Here is a 26,809-nt window from a genome sequence, read left to right on the forward strand (position 1 = left end):
TGACTTGAAGGTGATATGAATCAAGCAGAATCTCTTATCCAGATATTCAGACAAGGGGATGAGAGAGTGTGACTAGTTCATAAATGTTTGCTGTACTCAGAAGAAGGTCAGAGGACAGTGCAAAATCATACCCCTTTGGAACAAGTGAGCAGATCTGGGATCTTGGGATTTTTTACAGTGTCTCTATGACTTTTGTTTCAGTCCAACTATTGCACTGTTGGCTCCTGGAAGAAACACTAGCCAAATAATCTAAAAACCTGAGTAGTGGTCTTGCCTGCACTGCTAACCGTGTGGCCTTACCCAATTTGAATTTGGATTTCTTCATGTATAAAATAGGGAGCTGATCATATAACATCTAGCTTCCCTTCAAGCCTTAACTTAAGGTGTCTGTAACTGCGTGTGCTCATTTTTGGGATTTTGGGACACTTGGTGCCCAGACCCTGGCTTTCATTCTCAGTTTTGCCTTGGTCTGGCTTTTCATTTCTTCTCCCACTGGTAGGAATGGGTCAAGACAAGTGTCAGGAGCATGGACCAGCTGTAGTACTTTAGATCAAGTTGCTGTCCAGTAGGTGACTGTGTCAACATCATGTCTAGATAAGTGATACGATGAATTCTGGACCCTCTTGGTTTCCATGCTTGCTGGCCTCTGTGAGTTAAGTGGGATATACACAGAAACGGTTGGATTTCAGCTGTACGTGTTATCTGAAAACTATTAATTTGTTTCTGTGTGAGAGAGAATGAGAAGGAGTGGGAAAGGAACATCTACTGTGGAAACATATTTATCTCTATCGTTAGTCATCCTCACAGTACAGAGCTGCTGCCTCTTTTCTCCCAGTGCTAGTGGGGCCTACAAGGGAGTTTCTCCATCATTGTTTCTAAGACTGTTTTTAAGAAAACAAGAAAAATGCTGTTTCGGATTTTGGTACACATCACTCTTGCTTTGTGAATAAAATTTACTAAACACATTGTTAGAGGTATATAGATCTAATGTACCATAACATTACTTACCTACCTGAGATCTCTCTGTGGGGCATTTGCCATTATCTTAGGTCCATGATCAGCAGCATGGTTGCTCAAATAAGCTGTTGTATTTCATCAGCTCCTGCTGAATCATCAGTATTCTTTTAGTTGTTTTAGAAGGGTGTCTCTTACCATTTCTTATGGTTTATAAGAATGAGGGAATGTTTAAGCCTATGTGACCCTAGTCCAGGGTTGTACTTCAGCTTCTAGAAGCTAGGAGGGTCTAGAGTTTTGACTAAATTGAGCAAATCTAGTGAACTGGTTGAACTGAAAGATCTGGTGTTTGAAACAAATGCTTAGAAAGAATTAGAGACAGAATACTTCCCACAACTTATAAATATATAATATTCTCCAAAGAAAATCTTTCCTCCCAATAATATTTTAAAAATATATCCTCTATTTGGCATATGTTCCTTTTGCGAAATATCGGTTTCTTAAGAATCTTACTTTTAATTGGCAATTGTGTTAACCATGGTCATTCATCTGTTCTCTTCTTGACTAGATCTAGAAGATTAGTTTTTCTCAGTGCTACTATTTCTTCTCAGCCTAGCTAAGGGTTTTGCTAATTTAATCCAGTTAGATCATTTTTTTCCAGGGGCAGTCATCCTTCAGCCCTAATGTTAGATTTTTTTTTTTTTTGGAAAAGTGCAAGAGTTTATATGCATAAATATGGACTATACAGTTTTAAAATAAAACTAAATTTCACATTAAATTGGAGTTTGTCTCTGTCTGGCCATATGTGTAATATTTCAAACCAGCAGATATATTCTTAGCACTGTACTAAGTAAGGTTGAAGAATGCAGCAGCCTGCCATGACCTTCAGCCCAAGAATCTCACAGTTTATCAATTAACAACCATTTATTGATGGAAATTATTGGAGTTTTACATTTTCTACTTACTAACTTTCACATGTTGGAGAAGGTGGAGCTTGACTAACTATATTTAGTTTGCAATTTAAAAGCTACTCCAAAATATTTGAAAGAGCTTATGATGTCATTCTTAGATCATGTGTACATTCTTAAAGCCAAAACCATTCCTGAACAGCCTCTTTCCGTTCAGCCAATTTAAGCGAGCAGTTGGCTGTTTGGTATATGTAGTATCAATTAGTTTGGAAGATTTGTGTTCATGTTTCTGCTTTGACTTAACTGGCTAGAGGATTTTTGGTCTCTAGATGAATGGGTAAAATGTAGAAAGTAAGGGCATTTTGAAGTGAACTGTACAGCCTTATGATCAATGTCTTCAACCAAGTACTAACAAAGACAATACCAGTGGTTCCAAAGCTAGTACGTGAGGTTTCACTGAGTCAGAAGGTAGAACAATGAACTTAACTTTTTTTGAGTGTCTCTGGTGGTATCTGTTTTCTTCCTCACTTTATAGTCATTTACCTTTTGTTTTGTAAGACCATGTTAGAGAGGTAAAGACAGAATTCATTGAATTGGATGAACTGTTGTAGAGAATATTAGTGTTATAACCCAAGTAATAAAGTGGTGTTTACATTTGCTAAAAAATTATGATTGCTTAAATTTTAGTTTTATTTATTTTTGTCTCTAGTCTTCTTATGTAGGGTAAAATTGTCAAGAGTGTGCCTCTGGAGGAGTACAGGTAGACAAGCTTGCTGGTAGGGTTTTATATGTCAAAGAAGACTATGTCAAAAAAGATTCTGTTTAGGGGCGCCTGGGTGGCTTAGTTGGTTGAGCATCCAACTCCTGATTTCAGCTCAGGTCGTGATCCCAGGGTCATGGGATCAAGCCCTGAGTTGGGCTCTGCACTGAGTGTGGAGCCTGTTTAAGAGTCTCTCTCTCCCCCTCTGCCCCTCTCCCCAACTCGCCCATTCACTCTCTCTCTCTCCTTCTCTCAAATTAAAAAAAAAAAAAGGTTTTGTTTAACAAATAGGTAATAGTCTTTACAGATAGACATGTACCTTCTTGAACTGGTTAGAAAGGACTTTTTTCTTTATTTGCTCTTTTTGACCACTGACATTTCTTTATTTTTTTTTCATTTTTTAACTTTCTATTTTGAAATAATTATAGATTAGCAGGAAGTTGTAAAAATAGCACAGAGAGATCCAAGAGCCCTTCACCCACTTTCCCCCCAAGATAACATCTTATGTAACTACAGTATAGTATCAAAACCCAAGAAATTGAGATTGGTACAATCCACAGAACTTATTCAGGTAGGAAGGACTTTTTAAGACAAAAAGTAATTCGGAACAACCAAAGCCTTCCTCTAGAACCTGTCCCTTTTACAGAAAAGTACTTAACTATTTGTTATTTACTGAGGTCTCCATACTTTGTAGAGGCAAACTCACTTAAATTCACTCAAACTTACAGAAGCAAACTCACTTAAAAAAGAGTTGACCTCCTTTTAAAAATTACATTTCTCCTAAGAGATTATCTTCATAAAGCTCTACCTGTTAAGGACAGAATAAAGTTATTGTTTTCATTTTACGAGGTATACAAAAGCTGAATGGTAAAACCATATGGGAAGGCAGAAATCAGTTGGCACAAAGTATTTAGAAAGTGAAACAGGAATTCTCTTACTCATTCCATTATGTAAGGGGCTTTTCAAGATAGAAGACATTGTCTTTTATTTCCCCATATAGGAATTGCCTGAAAAGTCACAGATATGTTGGCAACAAGATTGGAATTTTCAAACAATAGTTTTCCTCATGGTAAACTTCAGCCTATTTAGCTATAACCTCATCTGTAATGAAGCCATAGGTGTTTACCCTTGTTTCTTGGTTAACTGTTTCTGAGTTGTGTATACATAGGTCACATTCCTTGTAGAAGGAGGCAACATCACAGAGTTAAGCTGTTTTGTTTTGCTTTTACTCACAGTATACTTACACTCTTCTGAGAATAAAGACCAAAATATTCTGAGAAGAACACATGATTTTACTTTTCAAGATTTGTATTTTATTTGAAATGAATTTAGTTTTGAGGGATAAGGATGGAACACCATAAATGTGGAGATACTTTCCCCTAAGGTCACTAGTAAAACTGATACTATCTAGAATAGACTGAAGACGGACTTGAAGTTTCAATAGAATTTCATCCAGCATACTTTTTGTTTTTTAGATTTTAATACTGGTTTGTAAATGAAAAAGTAAACTTCTTTCTGATAACTAATTATTGCAGAAGACTTCTACTTAAAACATAGATACATTTTATTCATATGCTTCCCTGTTTTTGAAGGGTTCAGTGTTTATTTGAGGGAGGTTCATGTCAATTATCTAATCAGAAGCAGACCCGAGACTCTGCCAGAGATATTTTGGAATGTATAGTCTACTTCAAAGGAAGGTTCCATGTCTCCTTACCCAGATGAACCCAATTTTTCAAAGTGAAGAGCAAGGTAATTAGATTTTCTTTTTTCAAGAGCAAAAATTATTTTTAGACTGAATTTAATGGGTCATATTTCTCTTCTCAGTAAATCTTAACAATTGTCACCCTACTCTGGAAAATGTAACTCAATGACCCACCACTGTGCCAAAGCCTCTGTGGGTCACCACAGAAACAGGTCAAATGGCAGCCATACTCCAAGAGGCCACTGGACACAATATGAAGTTGATGTCTGTGACTGACTCCAAGATTTAAACCAAGCAGTCAACTGGTGGCAGTAGTCCACATGCCAATATACTTGTTTTTTGTAACAGAAAACTTCAGGAGGAAAAAACAAGAGATTGGGTGCCAGGGTTATGTGGTAGAGATTTCGATCATCTTCAGTTACTGAGGAAAATCCAAACTGGCCACCCTACAGAGTGTCTTTCCTTAGAAGGAAAGACAGTAAATCCAGATCCAAAATCCCAAACCAAACCAATTCTCCTCCTCTCCTCTGTGAGCTCTTCTGATTTTGCACAAGAGCAAGAGGGAACCGAGGACAAGGAATCTGACCAGATGGAGTAGTAACCCCAGGTGAGGCCCAAGAGAAAGAACCAAAGGCCTAGAGTAAAGAAGAAACTTGAACAATTCTCTCTGGGAAATTTAGAAGGACTCTCCACTCCATTCCACCCTCTCCTACTCAGCCACCTTAAGTCTCAGTGTAGATATCACTTCCTCAGGAAAGCTGAACAGACTCAAGTTGGGCTAATTACCCTTCTCTATGTTCTGACAATCCCCGATACTTTCTCTAGAGCAAAGTTATCATACCACATTGTGATATTTAATTCTTATGTTTCTACTAGACCGTAAACTTAGTAGGACTGGGACAGTGTCTCTTATGTTTATAATTTTATCCTCTTTGCATAGCACTATGTCTAGCACATAGTAAATACTTTCCATAAATGTGTTGAGTTGATGTCATGAGGCCAAAATGACATCCATATCCTTTAGTGTTTGGGATACTCCAGATTGCTTCATAAAAGTGTTTAAATCCCTTCACAACCTTAACCAGGTCCAGTAGTATTGAAATAATCTCTACCAAGTTTTGGAAAATTTAGTCAACATCTAAGAAGCCATTGTAAAGATCACTGTAGTACCCTGTGATGACTACACATAAAACACATGGTTTTAAAGGAGGGATTCAGATAGCCATGAAAATACACACTAGCCTATAAACTCACACCCTAAAAGAGAACAGAAACTGAATAATGGATCTAATGAAAATCAGACATGGTCTTAAATTTTTGTTCATGTGCTTTCCCCGCAACCCCAACACTCACTTCATTTTGATATACATGAGAATTTGGATCTAAGAGGGAATTTTTAGTTCATGTATATGCATATGGTAACCAGAGGTTTCTAAGACATACTCTAAATGTAATTACTGTTGAGGGTGGTCTGTCTACACTGTAATAAGATTAAACTAATTTATCTGATGGTCTTGACACTGTGTAGATAGACAATGACCTGAAAGTTATGAATAGAACTGCCCCTTATGCTATTTTATTCCCAAGTCTGTTGGTTTCTATGGGAAAATATTAGGTTCTGTGTTGTTGAAAATGGAAGCAATGAGATCTAGGAGAAATCTGGCACAGCTAGAAGTGGGTAGGGCACATTTAATCTTCCAGATAAAAATGCTTCTGGGCTTAAAGACTGCTGAAAGATATCTGAATGTTGGGTGATCTTACCCAGATACCATTATAGGACATAAAAATATTAGAAGAAAGATTGTAGTGCAGGGAGAAAAATCACTGCTACTCCAGGAACACTTGACCACATTATCCACTAGAAAGGTTTAGATGATTCGCAGGTCTACCTTGAACCCTTAGTAATTAGTATAATTTAAAATGAGATTCTCTGTAGACACTAGATGTCTTAGTTGCCCAATTAAAAAAATATATCTGTATGTTATTCTGCAATATCGGCTAAATATTTTTTCCTGGGAGGTAGGGTAGGAGAAAGCTGGGGTTAATGGAGAATTGTAAAAGTTTTGAATTTAAAATATGTATTAGCATTTCTATTATTTTAAAAATCTATAAAAAAAGACTAATAGTGTAACATGTGAATAAGGGGATACATTCCTTAGAAAATTTAAATGGTGACATGAAACCACAATGACCAGTAGAAGGGAGGGAAAGAGGAAAGCAGTGCAAACTATTTTCTTGCCTTTAGTCACTAGAATGTAGTTGTTTTCTATTAATCTTAGACTATACTTTAATCAATTTAAATATAAAACTAAGGCTAAGCAATTGTTAGCATTATGATTACAAAGTGTAAATGTTGTTTACGTTAACAGTGTGAAAAAACAATAGTGATATCTTAAAATAGAGAAGGGAAGAACTGTAAGAAAAAAATCTAAGTGTGCAAATTTCCCTGTGTTTTATAATAGTAGAGAGTCAGGTCATGTCTAACAATGACATCTGTATTTTGAACAACAAAAATTTCAACCCCTGTCTGTTTTTCTATTCATCCATCCACCCATCCATCCATCCACCATCATTTCCATGTTTCCTTCAAAGATTTAGCAATTAACTCCTAAAAAAAGAAAAAAAAATAGGTAGACTGTGGCACACTGAGCTCTCCTATTGACCAGACACATATTATAGGGAAGGTTCTAAGCCATTACTGAAACTGTTGAGACTAAAGTCACAAAATAACTGCCACCTTTGTGACTTTTCACCAAGTTCTTGCTCAAGATGGTGCCAGTTCTTGGGCAGCTTTCATTTATTTTTGCATAGAAATGCTTGATGAAATTATGTATTGAAGGGAAGTCAGAATCGTTCATTGTTAGAATTTTCTGTTTAATGAGGTGCCATTAGCTATCTTTACTTTGTCAACGTCTGGGCCCAAAGTGATGTTTTCTAGGTATGTGGTAATATATCTTCTAGCTTTGTACTGACAATTAATTTATTTGGTGAATAATGAGCAATTGAAATGAAGAGAGACTTTCTAGAATTTCTAGAATCATGTGTCTGAACAAGACATCAATTTGATCAGTTCACTTGTCAAGCTTACTGCGCAGCATGATATAAGAAGACATTTAGTAGATTGGCCAAGGTTTTATTCTTCAGTTGAATGTCATAATATAATGGTTTTCATAAGAAACTTGACAAAATTTAACGTTACAAATTTTTAAATTTGTATTGGGATGCTGTACGTGTTCAGTAATTGTTATATGAATGAATGCTAACACCCACTATAAATATTTTCTGACATTGATACATCCTTATATAAAAGTATTTCAAATTTCTAAAACATCTCCTCTTACCATCTCCTTTTCAAACTTCCTCTCCAAATCCTAAAACAAATCGTTCTACTTCATTTGAAGAGAAATAGGTATGGCATTATACTCAACTTTCTGTTTTGTGATATAGTTAGTTGGGTCCGTCTCCCTGACTATACCTGTATGTTCTTTTGAAAGCAAAGACTATGGCTTAATTAACCTTTGTTTTCCTCCCTGACCAGTGACTAACTAGTACAGTACTTTACACATGATAGCTCTATACCCAACTCAATAATTGTAGAGTGGCCTTGAGGTGAAATTGGTGGGTAGGTCTATAAAAAACTACGTATATTAATAGGCCTTTGGTGAGGATCAAAAATGATCATGAAGGTGAAAGAAATTTTGACACTGTCACACTCTAAACCACTGTTAGTGGTTATTAGCACACCCATCCGGAAGTTGGAAAGGTACCGACTTTGGAGCCCCCTTAAGCAAAAATTCTAGAGAGCCTCCATTCATCCTATTTGTCCATTATCGTTCACCAAATAAATTGATCTCCCCTGGAATAGTACCTCTACTGTGGGTCATCCTGCTTACCCCACCTGTCCCCTCATTGACCTTCCTTAAAATTCCAGAGTTGCTGAAGCCTTGGGGAATATTTATTTTTACTATTCCTCTCCTGTATATACATAGACATCATCTCAGAAGTCAAATCTGTGTAGTTTTTTGTTGAAAAGTTGTTTATGAGAACAAAACGAAACAAGTAGCTAAGGCCTTAACCCCTCAGTAGAGTGAATACAATATCTAGATATTTGCATGTTTCACTGATTCTTTTTGACCATAATAACCAAAGGGCAGCAAACATCTGCATGAAAAGCAAAAAATTCAGCCCCTTAGATGACTGATTCCAAATAGTCAAACACTGAGTATCGTGTCGTCCACATCTGGTTGATAGAATGTGGATTTACCCCTTTTTATCCAGATGGCTTCAGCCATATAGATAAAGCATGGAGACTTTCCCACACTTTACATGGTACTTGGTGTTGTAGAATTCAGCTTTTGTGCTGATCTTTTCCTCTCTTCTTGCTTTTGCCTGGATCTCATTAGAAACCATTAGTGATGTAATACTAAACCTATGGAATCTTAAACATGCTTTTAAAATCCGTGGAATAAAGATGTCTCCTACCAAACCAAAAATGCAGTGGGAATAGACAAAGTTACATTTCTTTAAGAAAAAAATGACTCATTTCATAGTTTCCAAACTGTTTTGACTGAAGCTTCTCAAAATAAACTTTCTGCAATATGCAGCCTTTGATGTCTGACTTTGAAAAAAAAATCATTTCTCAAAGATACAATTCAATCCTTTTTGGGTGTTCATGTATTTTTGCAGATTAACCTACTTTTATTTCAACCAGTGAATGACACAATATTAAATAGCCATCAGACTAAGAAAGAAAAGTATGTTTGAAGTGGTCTTAACTCCTACATAAACCAAATATAAAGAACATGCTGTATGATTTGTTAAATTACCACAAAAATAGAATTTCCAGAACATTACCAGAAGAGGGATTTGCTCCATTAAGAATAACAAAACAGTTTAGATGTCATGCAAGTGGAAGATTAGGAGTGCAGTTAAGCTTAGTAATGATATTTTTGATTCACAGGTTATTTCCTAGGCTAGGCAACATTTTTAATTTTTCACAGTCTTGAACCTTAATCCTCAAAGGGTAATTCAACTTTTAGAGCTTACATACTGCAATTTGTTTGGGGTGGCAATTTGCCATTGACTTGCCTCCAGGTTCTTTTGTACTCTTCCAGCTGGGGGACTTAAAGGTGGTCATTTCTTAACTCTAGGTCTATGTATGGCCACTGAAACAACTGGTTTCCAATCAAATCTTTTAAAAATCTAAACAACCAGTTTTTGTGCAGTTGGTCAGATTGATTTAAGGTATCAGTTGTTTCTGTTCAAACAACAGTGAATGAAATAATTGAGTAACTGAACAACCTTTTCTCTCTTCCTTCCCTTCCTTCCTTCCTTCCTTCCTTCCTTCCTTCCTTCCTTCATTTCTCTCTCCCTCCCTCCTCCTTGCTTCCTCTCTCTCTCCCTCCCTTCTTTCCTCTCTCTCTCTCCCTCTTTCTGAGAGTGTCCCTTTGGAGCAGTGGAAAGAGGATAGATTAAGAATAGAGTAGTACCAACTCTCCCACCTCTATCTAATGCTTGACCGATTTTTTAACTTCTCAGGCCTCCATGTTCTCATCTATAAATGGAGAAAAAACACCTCATGGATTTGTTTGGAACATTAAATAAAAGATGTGTGGCATTGTATATACATGTATTGTATACACATTTAGTGTACAATAAATGTAAATTTCTTCCCTGTACCTTCTCAGTTGTACACATGAAGACTTCTGCTTTTTGTTTTCCTTGTGATGGCAGCTTCTCAACAAAAAGAAGAGAATATTTGGACGGCCTGACTGGCTCAGTTGGTGGAACATGTGACTCTTGATCTCAGGGTTGTGAGTTTGAACCCCATGCTGAGTGTAGAGATTACTTAAAAATAAAATTTTTTTTCATTTTGTTTTGTTTTTGTTGAGAAAGAGAGAGGGAACATGAGTTGGGGAAAGGGGCAGAGGAAGAGAGAGAAAATCTTAAGCAGCTCCATGCTGAGCATGGAGCCCAGCAGGGACTTGATCCCATGATGGTGGGATCATGACCTGAGCCAAAATCAAGAGTTGGTTGCTCAAATGACTGAGCCACCCAGGTGCACCACCACCCCCCACCCCCATAAAATCTCAAAAAGAGAGAGAGAGAGAATATTTGACATCCACTCCATTAGACTACTATAAATGTTAGAATCTAGAATATATCTCATTTGGTCAAATCCAAATTCTAGAACCTGATGTCTCTGATGATGGAAGAAGCGACCATTGTTGGAATCTGCGTTATTCCAGGTGTTTTTTAAAACTTCCAGAACTTAATATTATCTTGCAACCTTCCTTTTCTTTCCTTCAGAGGCCCTTTTGTTTTTTATTTATTTTTTATTTTTTCAAGTTTTTATTTAAATTCCAGTTAACAGACAGTCTAATATTAGTTTCAGGCGTAGAATTTAGTGATTCATCACTTACATACGGCACTCACTGCTCATCACAAGTGCCCTCCTTAATCCCCATCACCCATTTAACCCATCCCCCCAACCACCTCCCCTCTAGTAACCCTTCAGAGGCCCTTTTATTTATTTTTTTATTTAAAAAAAATTTTTTTTACATTTATTTATTTTTGAGAAACAGAGTAAGACAAAGCGTGAATGGGGGAGGGGCAGAGAGAGTAGGAGACAGAATCTGAAGCAGCCTCCAGGCTCTGAGCAAGAGGTCAGCACAGAGCCTGATGCGGGGCTCGAACCCACGAACTGTGAGATCATGACCTGAGCCGAAGTCGGATGCTCAACCGGCTGAGCCACCCAGGCGCCCCTCAGAGACCCTTTTAAATCCATTAACCAATAATGTCTCTAAACTCCTCTTGAACTAATATGCATTTTTAGCTTGGTACTAGCACTTACACCATAATGTGACAAGGGTCTATAATGTGGCCTGAAACTAGCATTTAAACACATTAAGATTGAGATATAGTAGGGAATAGGGGATGGGGAAGGGACAAGGCAACTGACATTTGTAAGATGGCAGTGAAGTTCAATAGAAAAGAAATGGGCTCTTAAGCTCACATAGACTTGGACTTGGACTCCAGCTCTGTCTCTTTCTAATGCATAAAGTTGTTGAGAGGGCGTTATACACCCAGTCAAAGCAAATTTGCTTTGCTAAATAACTTTGTTAACACTACTAGTAAGTTAACGTTGGATTTCCTTTATTCAAAGCATCAATTTTAATGAATAATTATGGTAGTTCATGGTCTTTAAATTGCTATAAAACATAAAGAAGGAGAGAAATGAGTGTATTTTCTCTCTGTGTAAGGATAATTCCACAGTCTGTCAGATTTGTAGAAGTCTTATAATATGTGTATTCTTTCAGGATAATGTGGAGATTTCTGCTTTAATGAAGTCATTTGTGGTTGATTGTTGACTTGTACAATTTACAAAATTATGTTCAATTATGCACTTAATGTAAAGACCTCTAATCACAAAATAACCCAAAGTCATTTTATACTTACAGCAAAAATGATCTTGGCTCTTCCTGTAGCTTAGTCTCCCAAATGATATATTAGTCATTAACAGCACAGTTCTTAGACCTAAGGGTCAGAGTTGAGTGTTGCATCTGGGCAGGGATCCCTCTACAGACCAACCAGAAGAGACTGGGATATGTTGAAGAGAAATAAATGCACATTTCTAGATCCTTCACTGACTTTCTTTTCCTTCACAGCCTCATTGTCACTATCTTATGTCAGGTTTCAAGAAGCCCTAAACTTATCTCCATACCTCTCTCCTCTTTAGTTTAGTCTCCAGCTTTGTCCTTCTCATTCTGTATTTGGAGTTTGATTTTCAATCTTCGCCAACTACCATTTACATAAAAAATCCTAGTACTTACAATCTATTCCAAACAATAAAATGCAAAATTGACATCCGTGGACATAATCAATATAACTCACTTCCCAAAACCCTCCCACCTGGGCTTTTGAACATGTTCACCCATGAATACAACTTGGATGTTTCTGCTCAAATGACTTTGCTCTCTTCCTGAGCATGAGTGAGATATCCTCACTCTTCTTTCTACTTATCTGAATCTCAATTCTTCTCTAAGAGCCAATCTTCTTTTGGAAGCTTTTCCTGAGTACCTCAGCCCATCTAATCAACAAGTAGCAGAGCTTTTCCAATCCATTCTTCATCCTTTTATAGAGACTGAGGCCTACAGAGTTTGTGACTTGCCCAAGGTCACACAGCTAGTTAGGAGTATCAGCAGAACTAAAAATCGAGGTCTTTTAACACCTCGCCAGTATTTTTCACCACACAGAAACTGTTGTCTGAGTTACTTACACCAGTCAGGATGACCAACATTTCATTTATAATATTATTTTTGTATTGTTGGTTAATTGTTCCTAAGTATGTAACCCGGAATGACCGAGTTCTTCCTGGGCTGCTCTTTGCTTTCATAACTGAATAAAATTATTGGGGCCTCCATCTCAATATTTCTGGGAATCCCCAAGAAACAGACAAAGTGGTGGGAATGCCTGTGTTTTACTGTCACCTCCTGTTCCAGATCCCTTCCAGTGTCTCTCAGATTGACCCTGAGCACAGCAAAGTTCCTTTTTCACCCCCTCATTCCCACAAAGCTGCTGTGTTTAACAGACTTTGATGAATGGTTTGAAGTGATAGAGAGGCATTACGGTACAGCTGAGACCAGATCACAGTTTAAAATTAGTATTAGACGTGGTGATCAGTGGGTCTTATGGAGAAAGAGGGCTAGTAAGTTACCTGAGACTGGTACTGCTGAGGAGAAAGTCAGTTTTTTAGCTCTTTGCCTTAATTCTCTCCCAAGTGATTGCTGGGGCCCGGGGAGTCTTCACCTTTTTTGAACACACAGGAAGGTCAAGATGTTACATAAACATAATAGTCATCTACCCTGAGCTTATGCCCTTGGTAACTCTAGGAAACTTTTTGACATTAGTTTTTCTTTAACTCGGGCCAGACTGAATATTTAGGTAGCGCTCCCTTATTCACTGAAAGGGCAAATTTCAGGGGTCGATGGGTACGTTTTTCCCTTTCCATTTCTACATACTTCGTTGGGGAAAAGACTGGCAGTATTGTGCAGAATGTATTGAGATTACTGAGGACAGAAGCAGAACATGGGAGCTTGCTGACACTTACCCAGCACTTTTCCTTCATGTCTGGTACCGTACCTACTGCACGGCACCTCCCTTGGTGCCCACATCAGTGCAAGGTAGGTCATTTCCACTTTCACAGAGAAAGTTAACACTTGGCAAAAATCACCCAGCACATAAGTGGCATATCTGGACTTCAAACCCAGATTTGTCTGACTTGAAAGCATTTATTCATGCCTCAGAACAACTAAAGAAACTGCAGTGTCTGGCCAGAGGACAGTCATATGGTCTGAGCACAAGAGTGTGTGAGTGATGGGAACAGGGGCGGCGAGAGGAAGCAAGAAAGCCCTCGTGACCAGAACAGCCCAAATAGAATTCTGGATTCAATGCCCATTAATTGTATTTCTGGTAGGAGAAAGAGCGACATTTAAGATGACACTGATATTTCCAATCTATCAGCATACTGGGAGTAAGAAGAAATAAGAATGTTAGAGATGCTATTTGAGGAAGGCGATGGTAAATCCACAATGGGTTGAGATGGGAGATGGAGGAGGTGAATTTCCTTCCAACATTTCTTCTGTTGAAAGCTATTTGATTTTCCACAAACTCAAAGGACCTCCTGCAGAATCTGAATTGGGTCTCCCCACTCAGCTTTTATGACCCAAGAAGGGCAACATGTTCAATAGACTGCCACCAAGAGCCTTTTTGGGCAGCTTTTATTTATTCACCTCGCCTGTGAGTGGGCAAAGGGGGCAGGTATCTGGTTTTCGTTACTGCATAGAAGTATAATTATGGTGTCGTTGATGTGAACGTATAAGCACTGCATCTGAACTGAAATTACACTGTATCTAAACAGAGGACTCTGTGGCACTTTTCTTACTAAAAGTCAAGTTTGGCAATCCTCACTCTGTTCCAGTCAAACATTTTCTTGGCCATATTAGGTTATATGGCAATAAGCCAAATCACAGCTGGTGTATGAGTAGGTCCTCGGCACTGATGCAATTTCTTGAGAGCGTTTTCTCACTGGTTTAAAAGGAATAGAGACAAATGTGGCTCAGAATATATTTTGAAACATGGCTGGAAAGAAGAATAAAATCTTACCAATCCCAAAAGTATTAGTAATAACAATTGAGACCAAAGTCAGTTTTTGAAGCTGGAAAACTTGGAAGGATTTGGGTATTTGTTTGTTTCTTATTGAAAGGCTGAATCAATTTATTAAAAGCCCAACCAACCTTATCACAGATGCAGGGGAAGAAATCAGAACAAAGTCACATCAGCTATCCCATGATTTTCTCCTCTTGCTCTTATTACTTAGTCTCTTGGGTTAGAAAGCTAGCATCTGAGTTCTGGATCCATTACATTCTGAAGTAATCATGGCCACTGGCTTAATTTCATTATTTGTCAAGTGGAGATGATATACTGTCTATCTCACAGGGTTCCTATAAGAATCAAATGAGATAATGCATGATCCAACTATTAGAATGGAAAGCATATTTATGTGCTTTCTATACTTTCTCTTTTAAACTACAACGTTTGGTTAACTGTTGTAGCAGCAGAGGAAAGAACTTTTGGGTTATTTAGATGGTTGCTTTGGTAGAGTTGTTTGCTTTTCATTCAGAACTAACCATATTCTGTCACAGCAGCTCATAAATATTCATCCATGTATTCACTGATTTGTTCAGTATGTTGAGTACTTACTAAGTCCCAAGCTGTTAATGAATATCCTCCCAGCAAATAGATGATAAACCTGTAACACTTCCCTGTCTTATCATTAGACACTCTTTTCAAATATTTTGACTGCTGGCCACTCACTCCACTCATATTTGTTGAGTGACTAATATATTACAGGTGACTGTAGAGTGCTAAGGAACCAGTGATTCAATAACAACCACAACAACAACCACAACCACAACCACAACAACAACAGCCAGACACACCCTCATGGAGCTCTCAATGGAGCTCAACAGCCAGATGCACCCTCATGGAGCTCTTTTTACAGAGAGCTGTTAAGAAAAGTGACATGAAAGTAAAAAATCTTAAAAATCTGTATATCCAACACAACAATTTTTAATTTAGCATACCTTGACAAAAAAATGATACTTTAGGATACTTGAAGTCTTCAACATTTATCCTATGCTTGCGCTAGAACACAAAAATCAGTGTTTCGTGAGTATTACAAATACTTTTCCAGCTTTGAGTTTGTCTGTTTAGGGAAAACTAAGAATGGCCAAATGAGAAATGTGCTAGTGTGGGAGCTAGGGGTGGGGAAGTCATTTTAGTGTTAGAGAACAGCATGTCCCAAGACTCGGTGGCCTTCAAGAGTTGGAGCCACACAAGAAATTTTTAAAAAGTTAGTGTAAGCAGATCACAGCAGATAGTGACTCAAGAAGAAGCTGGGGAGGTAGGCAGGGCCAAATCACATACAGTGTGATCTGTAAACAGTCTGTCTCTACAGTCTTGATAGCACTTAAACTCTGGCTAAATTTTCCTCAATCTTCTAGTATATTCCATGTAATGTATTTATAGTTCTGTTCAATAGGGGATGGCATTTCTATATCGTGGTAAAGAATTGAACCTATGTTCTAAATGTGCTATCAAGCTATAGAAGTGGGTTTTTTTTAAGTTTATTTATTTATTTTGAGAGGGAGAGAGCACATGCATACAAGCAGGGGAGGAGCAGAGAGAGAAGAGAAAGAGCATCCCAAGCAGGGTCCATACTGTCAGCACAGAGCCTGATGTGGGGCTCGATCTCATGAACCATGAGATCATGACCTGAGCTGAAATTCAAAGTAAGACGCTTACCTGAATGAGCCACCCAGGTGACCCAAGCTATAGAAGTGTTTTAAGCAGGGCAGTGACATGATCAGGTCAGTATTTTCTGAAATGTCTTCATTTGCAGAAGGCCAGAAGATTTGAACAGAGAAATGAGTAAGGAGGTTCCTGGAATGATCCAGATGAGATATGGTGGCTTGGATTCAGGTGGTAGCAACAATGATGAAGATAAATGGGCCATTTCAAGAAAATATTCTGAAGGGAGAATCACCTGGATTTAGTAATTTATGGCACAGGGAGTCATGTGGATGGATGGTAAAGAAGAAGTGTCTGGAGTGACCCCCAGGGCCAGGGCTCAAGCAACTAGGTGAAGGCTGGTGCCATTTACTAAGATGGGAAAAGCTCAGGGAAGGTGGATTATGGTCAATTACATTCTTTTTGCTGAAAGAAAAAGTAGCAGTGCTTGAATGTTCTGTAAGTTGTGGAGAGGAAACAAAAGTATGATATATAATCCCCATCTTTGGAGTGTTTGTGCCCCAACCGTTAAACCCCCTGTTGGCACTTCCTTAACAGACCTTTTCAATCCATCAGAGACTGTCCTGTGATGCTATGGATTACCACTACTAGGACTTTTTTTCTCTACTGCCTTCTACTGTGTGTGTCTACATACAATGTGCTTGATTTTAATGTTTTAGTTTGCTACACCTTTGAAGTACCTCATTTCTGAAGACTCACTTTGGTCAATCTTAAAAATCAGGTTTTTAAATACAACTTTTTGGGGGGATCCTTCTATAATCTTGACAGTGAATGGATGATACTCTCTGGCTGTTATTTGCTGTCTCTCAACTCCACATATTTTTGTGGCATTGTGTGAATACTGTTCCAACTTTTCCGTTTGGTTATTTGGAAACAACAATTCCCAGAAAGAAAATATGATCAGTCTCATCCCCCAAGAGTCACTAAGCCTTCTATATTACTTAGCAATTTGCAACATAGCAATCAATATCATGGGATAAAGATTTATGTACAAGAATGTCCATCACAGCATTATTTGAAACTTGAAATACTTTACATGCCCAGTGATAGGGGAATGTTTGTATAAACTATGATGTTATTAATCATGTTATAGGAATGATGTAGGAAAACATGTGTAAGTGAAAAAATTAAATCCATGACATTAAATTTGCTTTTAAAAGAGAATCATTTGTGTTGCTAAAAAACAACTAGAAGGAAATATATTGAAACTTTAAAGTAATTTCAAGGTGGGAGCGATTGAAAGAGACTTTATGATTGTTTTTCTACATATATCTCTGTAGTTTCTAAAATTCCTGTGATGAAATGTACACTTGTATATTCTCCATAATAAGATGTATATCTAGAAAGCATTCAGAGATGGGTCTGATTTTACAGATTTGATGATTTGGGACATTTTACAATAGAGCAAAATAGAAACAAAAGTAGTCTTGAAAACAATCAGTATTTCATTCTGTCAATAAGTAATTGTCGAGGACTGTGTGAGTTACTCTGAGGGCACAGAGCAGTATAAAGATGCAAGATCCCTGCTCACTCAGGGAGCTTAGGATCAAGTGCCAGCACTTCTGGATTTCCCTCCTTTGGATTCAAACATCCTAAAAATATGATGACAGTTTTGGTTTTCATTTCTGAGTTGTTCCTTTTGAGCCAAATCAGGAAATGAAAGAGCACAGAGAAAAGAAAAAAAACACTCCCTAAACAGTCAATCTCTACAGTCTCGATAGCATTTAAATTCTGGCTAAATTTTCCTCTTTCAGTCTTCTAGTATATTCCATATAATGTATTTGTAGTTCTGTTCAAGGTTATGGGATGGCATTTGTCCGTAGGCTTCATTCTGTTATTCGCAGTCATTGGTTTTTCATTCTGGCACAATAACTTGTCACAATCACATTTTTGTGTTCCAAACTTGTAAGATTTGTTGTCTCTGGAAAGCGTATTTTAGAACTTTTCCTTTTGAGGCTGCAAGACATGTTTTACAGTTACATATTTTAGCTCTATTCATGCTATGCTTGTGCCCAGATATTGACAGGATTGCCATTTCGAAGGAGACACAGCTGCCCAATAGTTATCTGCTGGCAATTGCCCAAAAGGTTTTATTGAATAATTTATCTTTTTCATTTAATTCAATCAACTCCACTATTAATGTTAAAACTGGGGAGGTTTCTGTTGGTATTTTTGTTGGCTTATAAATAGAGCCATCACTATATTTAAACAGTGCTATCCTTTGGAGATAAATTTATTATGGACTATTTAATTTGAAATATTGTATTAATGTAGAAACGGGTTTCATTTGACCTATCTGTATCTTTATTCTCCATTTGGTTAATAACACACATCTTTTTTATTTAAAAAAAATTTTTTTTTCAACGTTTATTTATTTTTGGGACAGAGAGAGACAGAGCATGAACGGGGGAGGGGCAGAGAGAGAGGGAGACACAGAATTGGAAACAGGCTCCAGGCTCTGAGCCATCAGCCCAGAGCCCGACGCGGGGCTCGAACTCACGGACCGCGAGATCGTGACCTGGCTGAAGTCAGACGCTTAACCGACTGCGCCACCCAGGTGCCCCAACACACATCTTTTTTAAAAGCTCGGGTTTAAGTTTGTGGTTATACCAAATTGAAGCTGGGATATTGTCCATCAACCAGCTAATCTAATTGCCAGTAAAAATGTCAGTATCAGACTAGTGTCATTCAGATTATCCTCCTTGCATTGGCTTTCAGTCTGGTCCTGGGAAGAAGGACACTGAATAATGAATCAAGATTTAGAAATGAAAAGGTTTGAACATCTGGGAACCTCATTCATTTATTCACTTATATTTATAGAGAAATTAATATGTGCTCAGAACTATGCTAAGCACTAGGGATACAAAAGTGAGACGTGAGGAGGGTAGATTTCATGTTTAGTGTTCTTACCACAATAATATTTTTAAAAATTTTTTTAATGTTCATTTATTTTTGAGAGAGAGAGATAGAACACGAGCAGGGAAGGTGCAGAGAGAGGGAGACACAGAATCTGAAATAGGCTCCAGGCTCTGAGCTGTCAGCATAGAGCCTGATGTGGGGCTCAAACTCACAAACCACGAGATCATGACCTGAGCCAAAGCCGGAAGCTTAACCGACTGAGCCACCCAGGTGCTCCACAATAATATTTTTTTTAAAAAAGAACTCAGTCCAAAGGAAGAAGTGAATACGATGTAAATGCTTTAATACTTATTTATGGGTTTTATTAGTGGGTTAATACTAACCCACTAAAGAGTTAGCTCTGTGAGGACAGAGATCCTGTCTCTCTACATCCATTTAGTAACTGGAAAGAGAATCCCAAACTGGGTCTGACTTAACTGTCTCATGAAATGGGAAAAGTAGAAGAGCAAACGACAAAAATTATTTTCTCCACATGACATGCAAGGGAGTGAGATTCATAGGAACACACATAGGTGAGCCTTTTTCTTCCACTCAAGTGGGAGTGAGAAGTCAAGTTTATAGGGATAACCTTGAGTACTTCCTAATGTTTTAAAAGGTAAATCATGTGAAAACTCAAATTTCTGGTGACACATGTCACCAGTAGTCATGCTGTGATTGAGACTCCGTATGGAAATCTGCTGCAGTGTACCACCGTGCCTGGATAGACTTGTTTCAACGTTCTATTAATCTGAGGTAAGGACAGTTGCTTGTAGGGTTTGTCACTTTTTACATTCTCCCCACTAGGTGATTACTGCCAAGTCAGGTCAAATTGAAAGGCCCACAGAGAATCAATTCCTGAGATTGTTATTTTAAAAATTTTAGCCCATGGTACTGGTTGGGAATTAAAAAGTGGCTTGATCTGATTTCTAAAAACAAATGTAATGATTGATTTGTCCTAAAATGAAAAATAGCCAGTTCCTGCAAAATGAACTTTGTTGTTAGTGGCCAAATAGAAGAAGAATGGAGTTTTGCAAAAAGAACAGATTGGAGGATCTTGATCTACCCACCGCTATCTAAAACGGTTTAGGTAAAGTAAACCTTTTACACTCTCTAGGCCTAAGTCCCATTTTTAAAGTGTTGCAAATGGCACTTGTCTTACTGACCTCTGGAGTTGCCATGAAAATCATTGAGAAAAGTGATATGAAAGCTCTGTTTACTATAAAAATGCTGTGTATGTGTATTCTTAACCCATTTGTGATGTCACTAGTTGCTTGGAAATTAGTCCACAAACAGCTGATCTCAGTGATGATAGAAGCGTAATTGCCCTATGATCAACCCACTTCGTCCCTACCAAGCATTCCAGACATTTCAGTGCAGGAACAAGGTCTATGGGAAAAAGTCAAAAGGAGACTGATCAGAGGAATTCCACTGCCCCTTCCCAGGGCCCTGTGCACAAAATGGCCCCCCATGCACAGTTTTTTTTGCTGCGTTTGCCGATGTCTACAGTTTCCAAGACAAAAACAGACTGATAACTGGGTGATGATAAACAGTAAGTGTGATGTTATACCAGTTTTCTAGTGCAAAGGGCTTGGCATCTTGTCCACTGGATTGCAGCCTCCACGGGCTACTCTTTTCAGCTGGATGTGCAGATGGATAATGCAGAGGCTGATTTTCCTTAAATGCTGAGGAATGACACCAACCAATGATTTTTTTAAAGTTTATTTATTTATTTTGAGAGAGAGAAGGAGAAAGGGCCCACGTGCATGTGCGGAAGAGTCGGGGAGGGGCAGAGAGAGAGACTCCCAAGCAGGCTCCTTGCTATCAGCACAGTGTCAGAGGGGAGGCTCAACCCCAGGAACCTGAGATCATGACCTGAGCTGAAATCAAGAGTCGTACGCTTAACTGAGACACGCAGGTGCCCCAACCAGTGGTTTTTTTCAGAGCCACACACACTGATGGTTTCGCCTTTTGTTACATGAGTTGGATGATTCTAGGTTCCGGCATAAGGCCTGAGCCCTACTGCTGCACAGATTCCTTATGTCAGTGTTTTGTGCTTCACATTGACTGAGCTCAAGGCTCTGGATTAGGTCTCAGCGCATACCTCTGGGGTGGAGGAGAGTGATAGGCAGTGCTGACTGGTTAAAAGTTCAGAAGGGGAACAGGATCATTCCACTTTGGGCGTTATTTTGCTTTGTTTTTGCTCATTGTAAGCAACTGGCCAAAACAGAAATATATATGTAGCCCTGTCCTTAGGTACTTAAATTTCAAGCAGCAATCAAATGAACACTAGAAAAAGTTTTAAGAATACTTTAAACAAGTACATATTATTACAATAGGAACACAAAACTCAATTCACTGAATCAGTAAAGTATAATGGGTTGACTGAACTGAATGAATAATCCAATCACTTGGAATGCCTGTAGTCTCAACCAGAAAGTACTGAATTAGGGTACTGCTTCTTTGTGAATATCCATAATTGCTGAGGACCAACTTCATGGATGAGACCGTCAATAACTTGATAGTCTACTGGAATTACGGGATTCATTCATGAGCATTCTAATCTTTGTAGTTGTTTCTCTTTATGTGTGAGTTCTCTTTTAAGAAGCTAGACAGTTTCCTTTTGTGTATGTGTGAATGTGGTGAGAACATTTAACATGAGATGTACCCTTTAGCACATTTTTAGATGCACAATGCTGTATTGTTAACTGTAGGCACTGTGCCGTACAGCAGCTCTCCGCAGCCTGTCCATCTTGCTGGCAAGGGTGTAGAAAAATCAGAGCCCTCATACACTGCTGGTGAAAAGATAAAAATGGTGCAGCTACTTTGAAAAAATGTCCTCCAGTCCCTCACACGATAGAATTACCATATGACCCTGCAATGCCATTCCTAGGTATATATATCCAAGAGAGATGAAAAAATATGTCCACACAATAACTTGTACACAAATGTTAATAGTAGCATTATTCATAAAAGCCAAAAGATGGAAACAACCCAAATGTCCATCAAGGGATGAATTGATAAGCAAAATGTGATATATCCATACAGTGGAATATTATTTGGTCATAAAGTTAATGAAGTACTAATACCTGCCACCATATGGATGAACTTTGAAAACATTGTGCTAAGTAAAAGAATTTAGTCACTAAAGACCACATATTATATGATTCCATTCATATGAAATGTTCAGAATGGAGAGCTCTATTAGAGACAGAGTATAGACTAGTAGGTGCTTAGGCCTGGGGAGATAGGCGAGACTGAGAGGAGGGTGATGGCTACAGGGTATAGGGTTTCTTTTTGGGTGATGAAAATGTTCTATATTGATCTTGGTGTTGGTTGCTCAACTCTGAATACACTAAAAACAAATTGTACACTCGAAATGGGTGAATTGTACAGTATGCATACTCTACCTTAAAAACATTACTATTTTTAAAGTAAAATAAAATGATATTTGATAAATAATAGATTCTCAATTTAAAAAGCAAAGGAGCCATACATGGACACATGGACAGAATAGGGCCAGGAAGGCTGCCTTTGTTGGAAAATTAAATATCCATAAAAGTTAGGTGCACTGTTTCTTATCATTCACTGGAGCCCAAACATTTAACATAGTGCATTGCAAATACAATACACATCAGTGCTTGTTGATAATGATAATGATAATAGTGATGATGGTGTTGGTGATGCTGATGGTGATGGCGACAACAACAGAAACACTCCTGCCAGCCACTATCTCTCCACAGTCTTTGGAATTTTTAATATCTGCATCAGGTCTCTCTTTTTTTTTTTAATTTTTTTTTTCAACGTTTATTTATTTTTTGGGACAGAGAGAGACAGAGCATGAACGGGGGAGGGGCAGAGAGAGAGAGGGAGACACAGAATCGGAAACAGGCTCCAGGCTCTGAGCCATCAGCCCAGAGCCTGACGCTGGGCTCGAACTCACGGACCGCGAGATCGTGACCTGGCTGAAGTCGGACGCTTAACCGACTGCGCCACCCAGGTGCCCCTGCATCAGGTCTCTCTTAATGTATGATAGTTCTACCAAATTCCAGCTGCAGGCACACCATGATTGTGTAAAGAGAAAGATTTACATTTTTCTCAGGAGTCAATGTCTCATATGTTTGTGGCCACAGGAAGCTTATCAAACACTGACGTCAGCTACTTTCCCATGAGAAGTCCAGAACTTTCTTCATACTGCCATAAATGACTTTCTCTTTCCGATTTGCTTCAGACAAGTAGAGAATTATTCATAAAGCTTAAAAATAAACATCTGACCTTCACCCTGCCATGGATACATTCTTATTGCTTCTCCAATCAGGAATTCTCTTGCCTGTAAATATCCACTCTCATTCTTTTATTAGCAATTGAAAGATTTTGGCCAGTACAAATAGCATCATGGATTATTCTTCATTCATTAATTGTTAAAAAAAAAAAATAGGAAAGACTGAAGCAAACAGACACTGTTTAAAGACATCAAGGCCCTCCCTTCATACTATTTTGTAATCTTGTTCTGTTCCATTAAGAAATATTTTTTCTTCTTCATAGTTGTACAAAATTGGCTCCTCTGAGAACATATATCTAAGCTGTATCCTTTGTGTTCCTTGAAATTTTAAGAGAAATTCAACAAAATTTCCCCGCTACCTTTGTTAGTCCTGGCCCCCTGATAATATAGAAATAAACTGAGGGTTTATTTGATTCGTTCTGGCTAAATAAACAAAGGAGGAGAGGAAAGGAGGTAAGTTCACTTGGGGCCTGTAGCATTCTAAGTTCAATAATAGGCTCATTATATGCGAGTTCACTCATTTATTCACTCACCCACCCAGGAAACTTTTACAGAGCATATGATATATGCCATGGAATATGCAAAATGACTGGGATAGAATTAGCAATAAGACTGTGTCCTTGCCACCAAGAAGCCCATCCGTATACAATGACAGTCCATCATTGTGGCATTAGCAAAAGTGTATAAGGACACAGAAGAGGAAAACCCTCCTTTTCTTTCCTTTTTTTGCATATAGGTGACACACACTGTTAAATTAGTTTCAGGTGTACAACTTAGTGATTTTGAAAAGTTTATACATTATCTATGTTCACCACGAGTGTAGCTATCATCTGTCTCATTACATCCCTACTACAAGATCATTGACTGTATTCCTTATGCTGTGCCTTTTATTCCCATGAGTTACTCATTCCATAACTAGAAGCCTGTATATCCCTTTCCCCTTCACCCATTTTGCCCAACCTCCCATCTCTTTCCCTCTGGCAACCATCAGTTTGTCCTCTGAATTTATAGGTCTGATTCAGCTTTTTGTTTGTTTATTCATTTGTTTGTTTGTTCTTTAGATTCCACTTATGAGCAGAAGCATATGGTATTTGCCTTTCTCAGTCTATGTTATTTCACTTAGCATCATACCCTCTAGATTCATCCATTTTGTCTCAAATGGCATGATCTCATCCTTTTTTATGGCTGCATAATATTTCAGTGTGTGTGTGTGTGTGTGTGTGTGTGTGTGTGTGTGTGTGTGTGTTTGCACATCAAATTTCCTCATCTAGTGATGGACACTTAGATTGCTTTCATATCTTGGCTATCTTAAGCAGTGCTGTAATGAATATAGGGCAGAGGGGTGCATATATCTTTTCAAATTAGCGTTTTTGTTTTCTTTGGGTAAATACCCAATAGTGGAATTATTGGATTATATGGTATTTCTATTTTTAACTTTTTGAGGAACCTCCATACTGTTTCCCATAGTGGCAGTACCAATTTATATTCCCACCAACAGTGTGCAAGGATTCCTTTTTCTCTACATCCTTGCCAACACTTATTATTTCTAATCATTTTTATTTTAAAGTAAGTAACTGATATCCAACAAAGAATTTCCTTAAGGTCGTACCTCTATTATGACCCCACAGCCTGTCTTCTCTCACAATTCCATGCTGCTTTCAAGGGAACAACCAATGTCCAACCCAACTGAATAGTTTAAAGTTTTGTCAACAATGCAGTGAACCCATTGCAGAATACCAAGGGAACTCTTACTTTCATTGAATAATTGACTTTTTCTTGAATTATAAGAGTAATTTCCTTAGTTTTCTTGCTTGATTTAACCTGCTTGGCTAAATAAATTTCTAACATGATACCCTACTAATGCATCTTGTCTCTCTTATCCACTAATTTATACAAGTATATAGATACATCCATATGCACAATTGCATAGTAACATGAAAAATGTATCTCATTAAAACCAAGAGACTCTCCTACAGACCTAAAAATTTACACTGAAATACAAGCATACTATGGACAAATATGCAATATACACAGGCAAAAACTTAAATGAAAACATACAATTTAAACAAATAAAGAGGAAACCTTGTGCAAGAGCCTGATGCACATGTGCACCATTGGCTATAGATTTGGGAAGGTGGGTAGTTGAAAGTGAAGAGAAGAAACAGTGCGGTTAGTGAGCAAGGGACTGAATGGACATGAAGTTTCACCACATCTTAAGATGATAAATAGTCCCTGTATTTGAATTGCTTTGGTATGGGCCACTTGCAAAAACATTCAAACTTTCCCTTCTAAGATATAGTAAGCCAAAATATATCTTATGGAAAGTTCACTAAGTCATTGGTAAATAATCCAGTGTTGACTTTTAATTTAGAAATAACTGGCCAAATTGATCCCAGCCTTCCCAAATACAGTTTTCCCCCTGCAGAGTACATTGATTTGTATTGCCTTCTTGTTTTCTCTCATTGTTTGTCTTTCTTTTTATTATTTTATTTCCCTACTGGTATAATATATGGCCAGAAATACCAAACTTTCATGGTTTTATATATTTTGAGCTCATAAATCCCCATTAGTTGTCTTCTTTTCCGGCTGAGGCTTCATCTTTTTCTCTCCACATGTTGTAAAAATAATCTTTATTTGAGGTATAACATACAGAAAAGTGTACAAATCATAATTGTACAGCATGATGAATTTTCACAAAATGAACATAATGATGTAGTCCCCTCCAAGATCAAGAAACAGAACATTACTAGCACCCCAGAAGCCCCCCCTTGTGCTTCCTTTTACAGTCAGCCTCCTCCTCTTACCCCCACTGCCCCAGGGTAACCATTATTCTGATTGCTTACACTAAGTATTAGTTTTGTTGGTTTTTTAAGTTTATATTAATGGAATCTTTCTCTGTGTGTGTGTGTGTGTGTGTGTGTGTGTGTGTGTGTGTGTCACTTCTGTTGTTTAACATTATGTTTCTGAGATTCATTGCCTGAGCAATACTTAGATCATTCTAACTGTTGCACAGTATTCCATTGCTTGCCTGCCACAACTTATCCACTTTACTATTGGTAGGCATTGAAGTGATTTCCTGTTTGTAGCTATTATGAAAAGTGCTGCTATGAGCATTCTGTTCTAATTCATGTCTTCTGATGAATATTTGCATGGATATTTGTTGTGTACATACCTAGGAGTAAGATATCTGGGTCACAGGATATACAAATATTCCATTTCAGCAGCTGAAACTGTCAAATAATTTTCCTAAGTGACTGCCAGTTTACATTCCCACAGCTGTGCATGAGAGTTCAGTTGCTCATTAACACTTTGAATTGTCAGTCTTTTAAGTTTTAGCCATTCTAATGGTGTGTGGTTTTACTTGGAATCTTTCTAATGATTAATAAGATTGAGCACTTTTTCATATACTTATTGGCCATTTTAGTATCCTCTTTTGT

The 26,809-nt window shown here is 37.9% G+C and overlaps 1 protein-coding gene across 9 annotated transcripts in view; it reads left to right on the forward strand.

The window, feature by feature from the left end:
- CALD1 (caldesmon 1) overlaps positions 1–26,809 on the forward strand; it is a 211,158-nt gene that overhangs the window by 54,280 nt on the left and 130,069 nt on the right. The window contains exon 1 of one of the 9 annotated variants that reach the window (XM_047831718.1): positions 20,465–20,642. The exons of the other annotated variants lie outside the window; for them this stretch is intronic. The gene's annotated coding sequence lies outside the window, so the exon portion shown is untranslated. Of the gene's footprint in view, positions 1–20,464; positions 20,643–26,809 lie in introns of those variants that run through there. 9 annotated transcript variants of the gene reach the window in all.

Source organism: Prionailurus viverrinus, chromosome A2 (genome assembly GCF_022837055.1).
Source record: "Prionailurus viverrinus isolate Anna chromosome A2, UM_Priviv_1.0, whole genome shotgun sequence".
Lineage (NCBI taxonomy): Eukaryota > Metazoa > Chordata > Mammalia > Carnivora > Felidae > Prionailurus > Prionailurus viverrinus.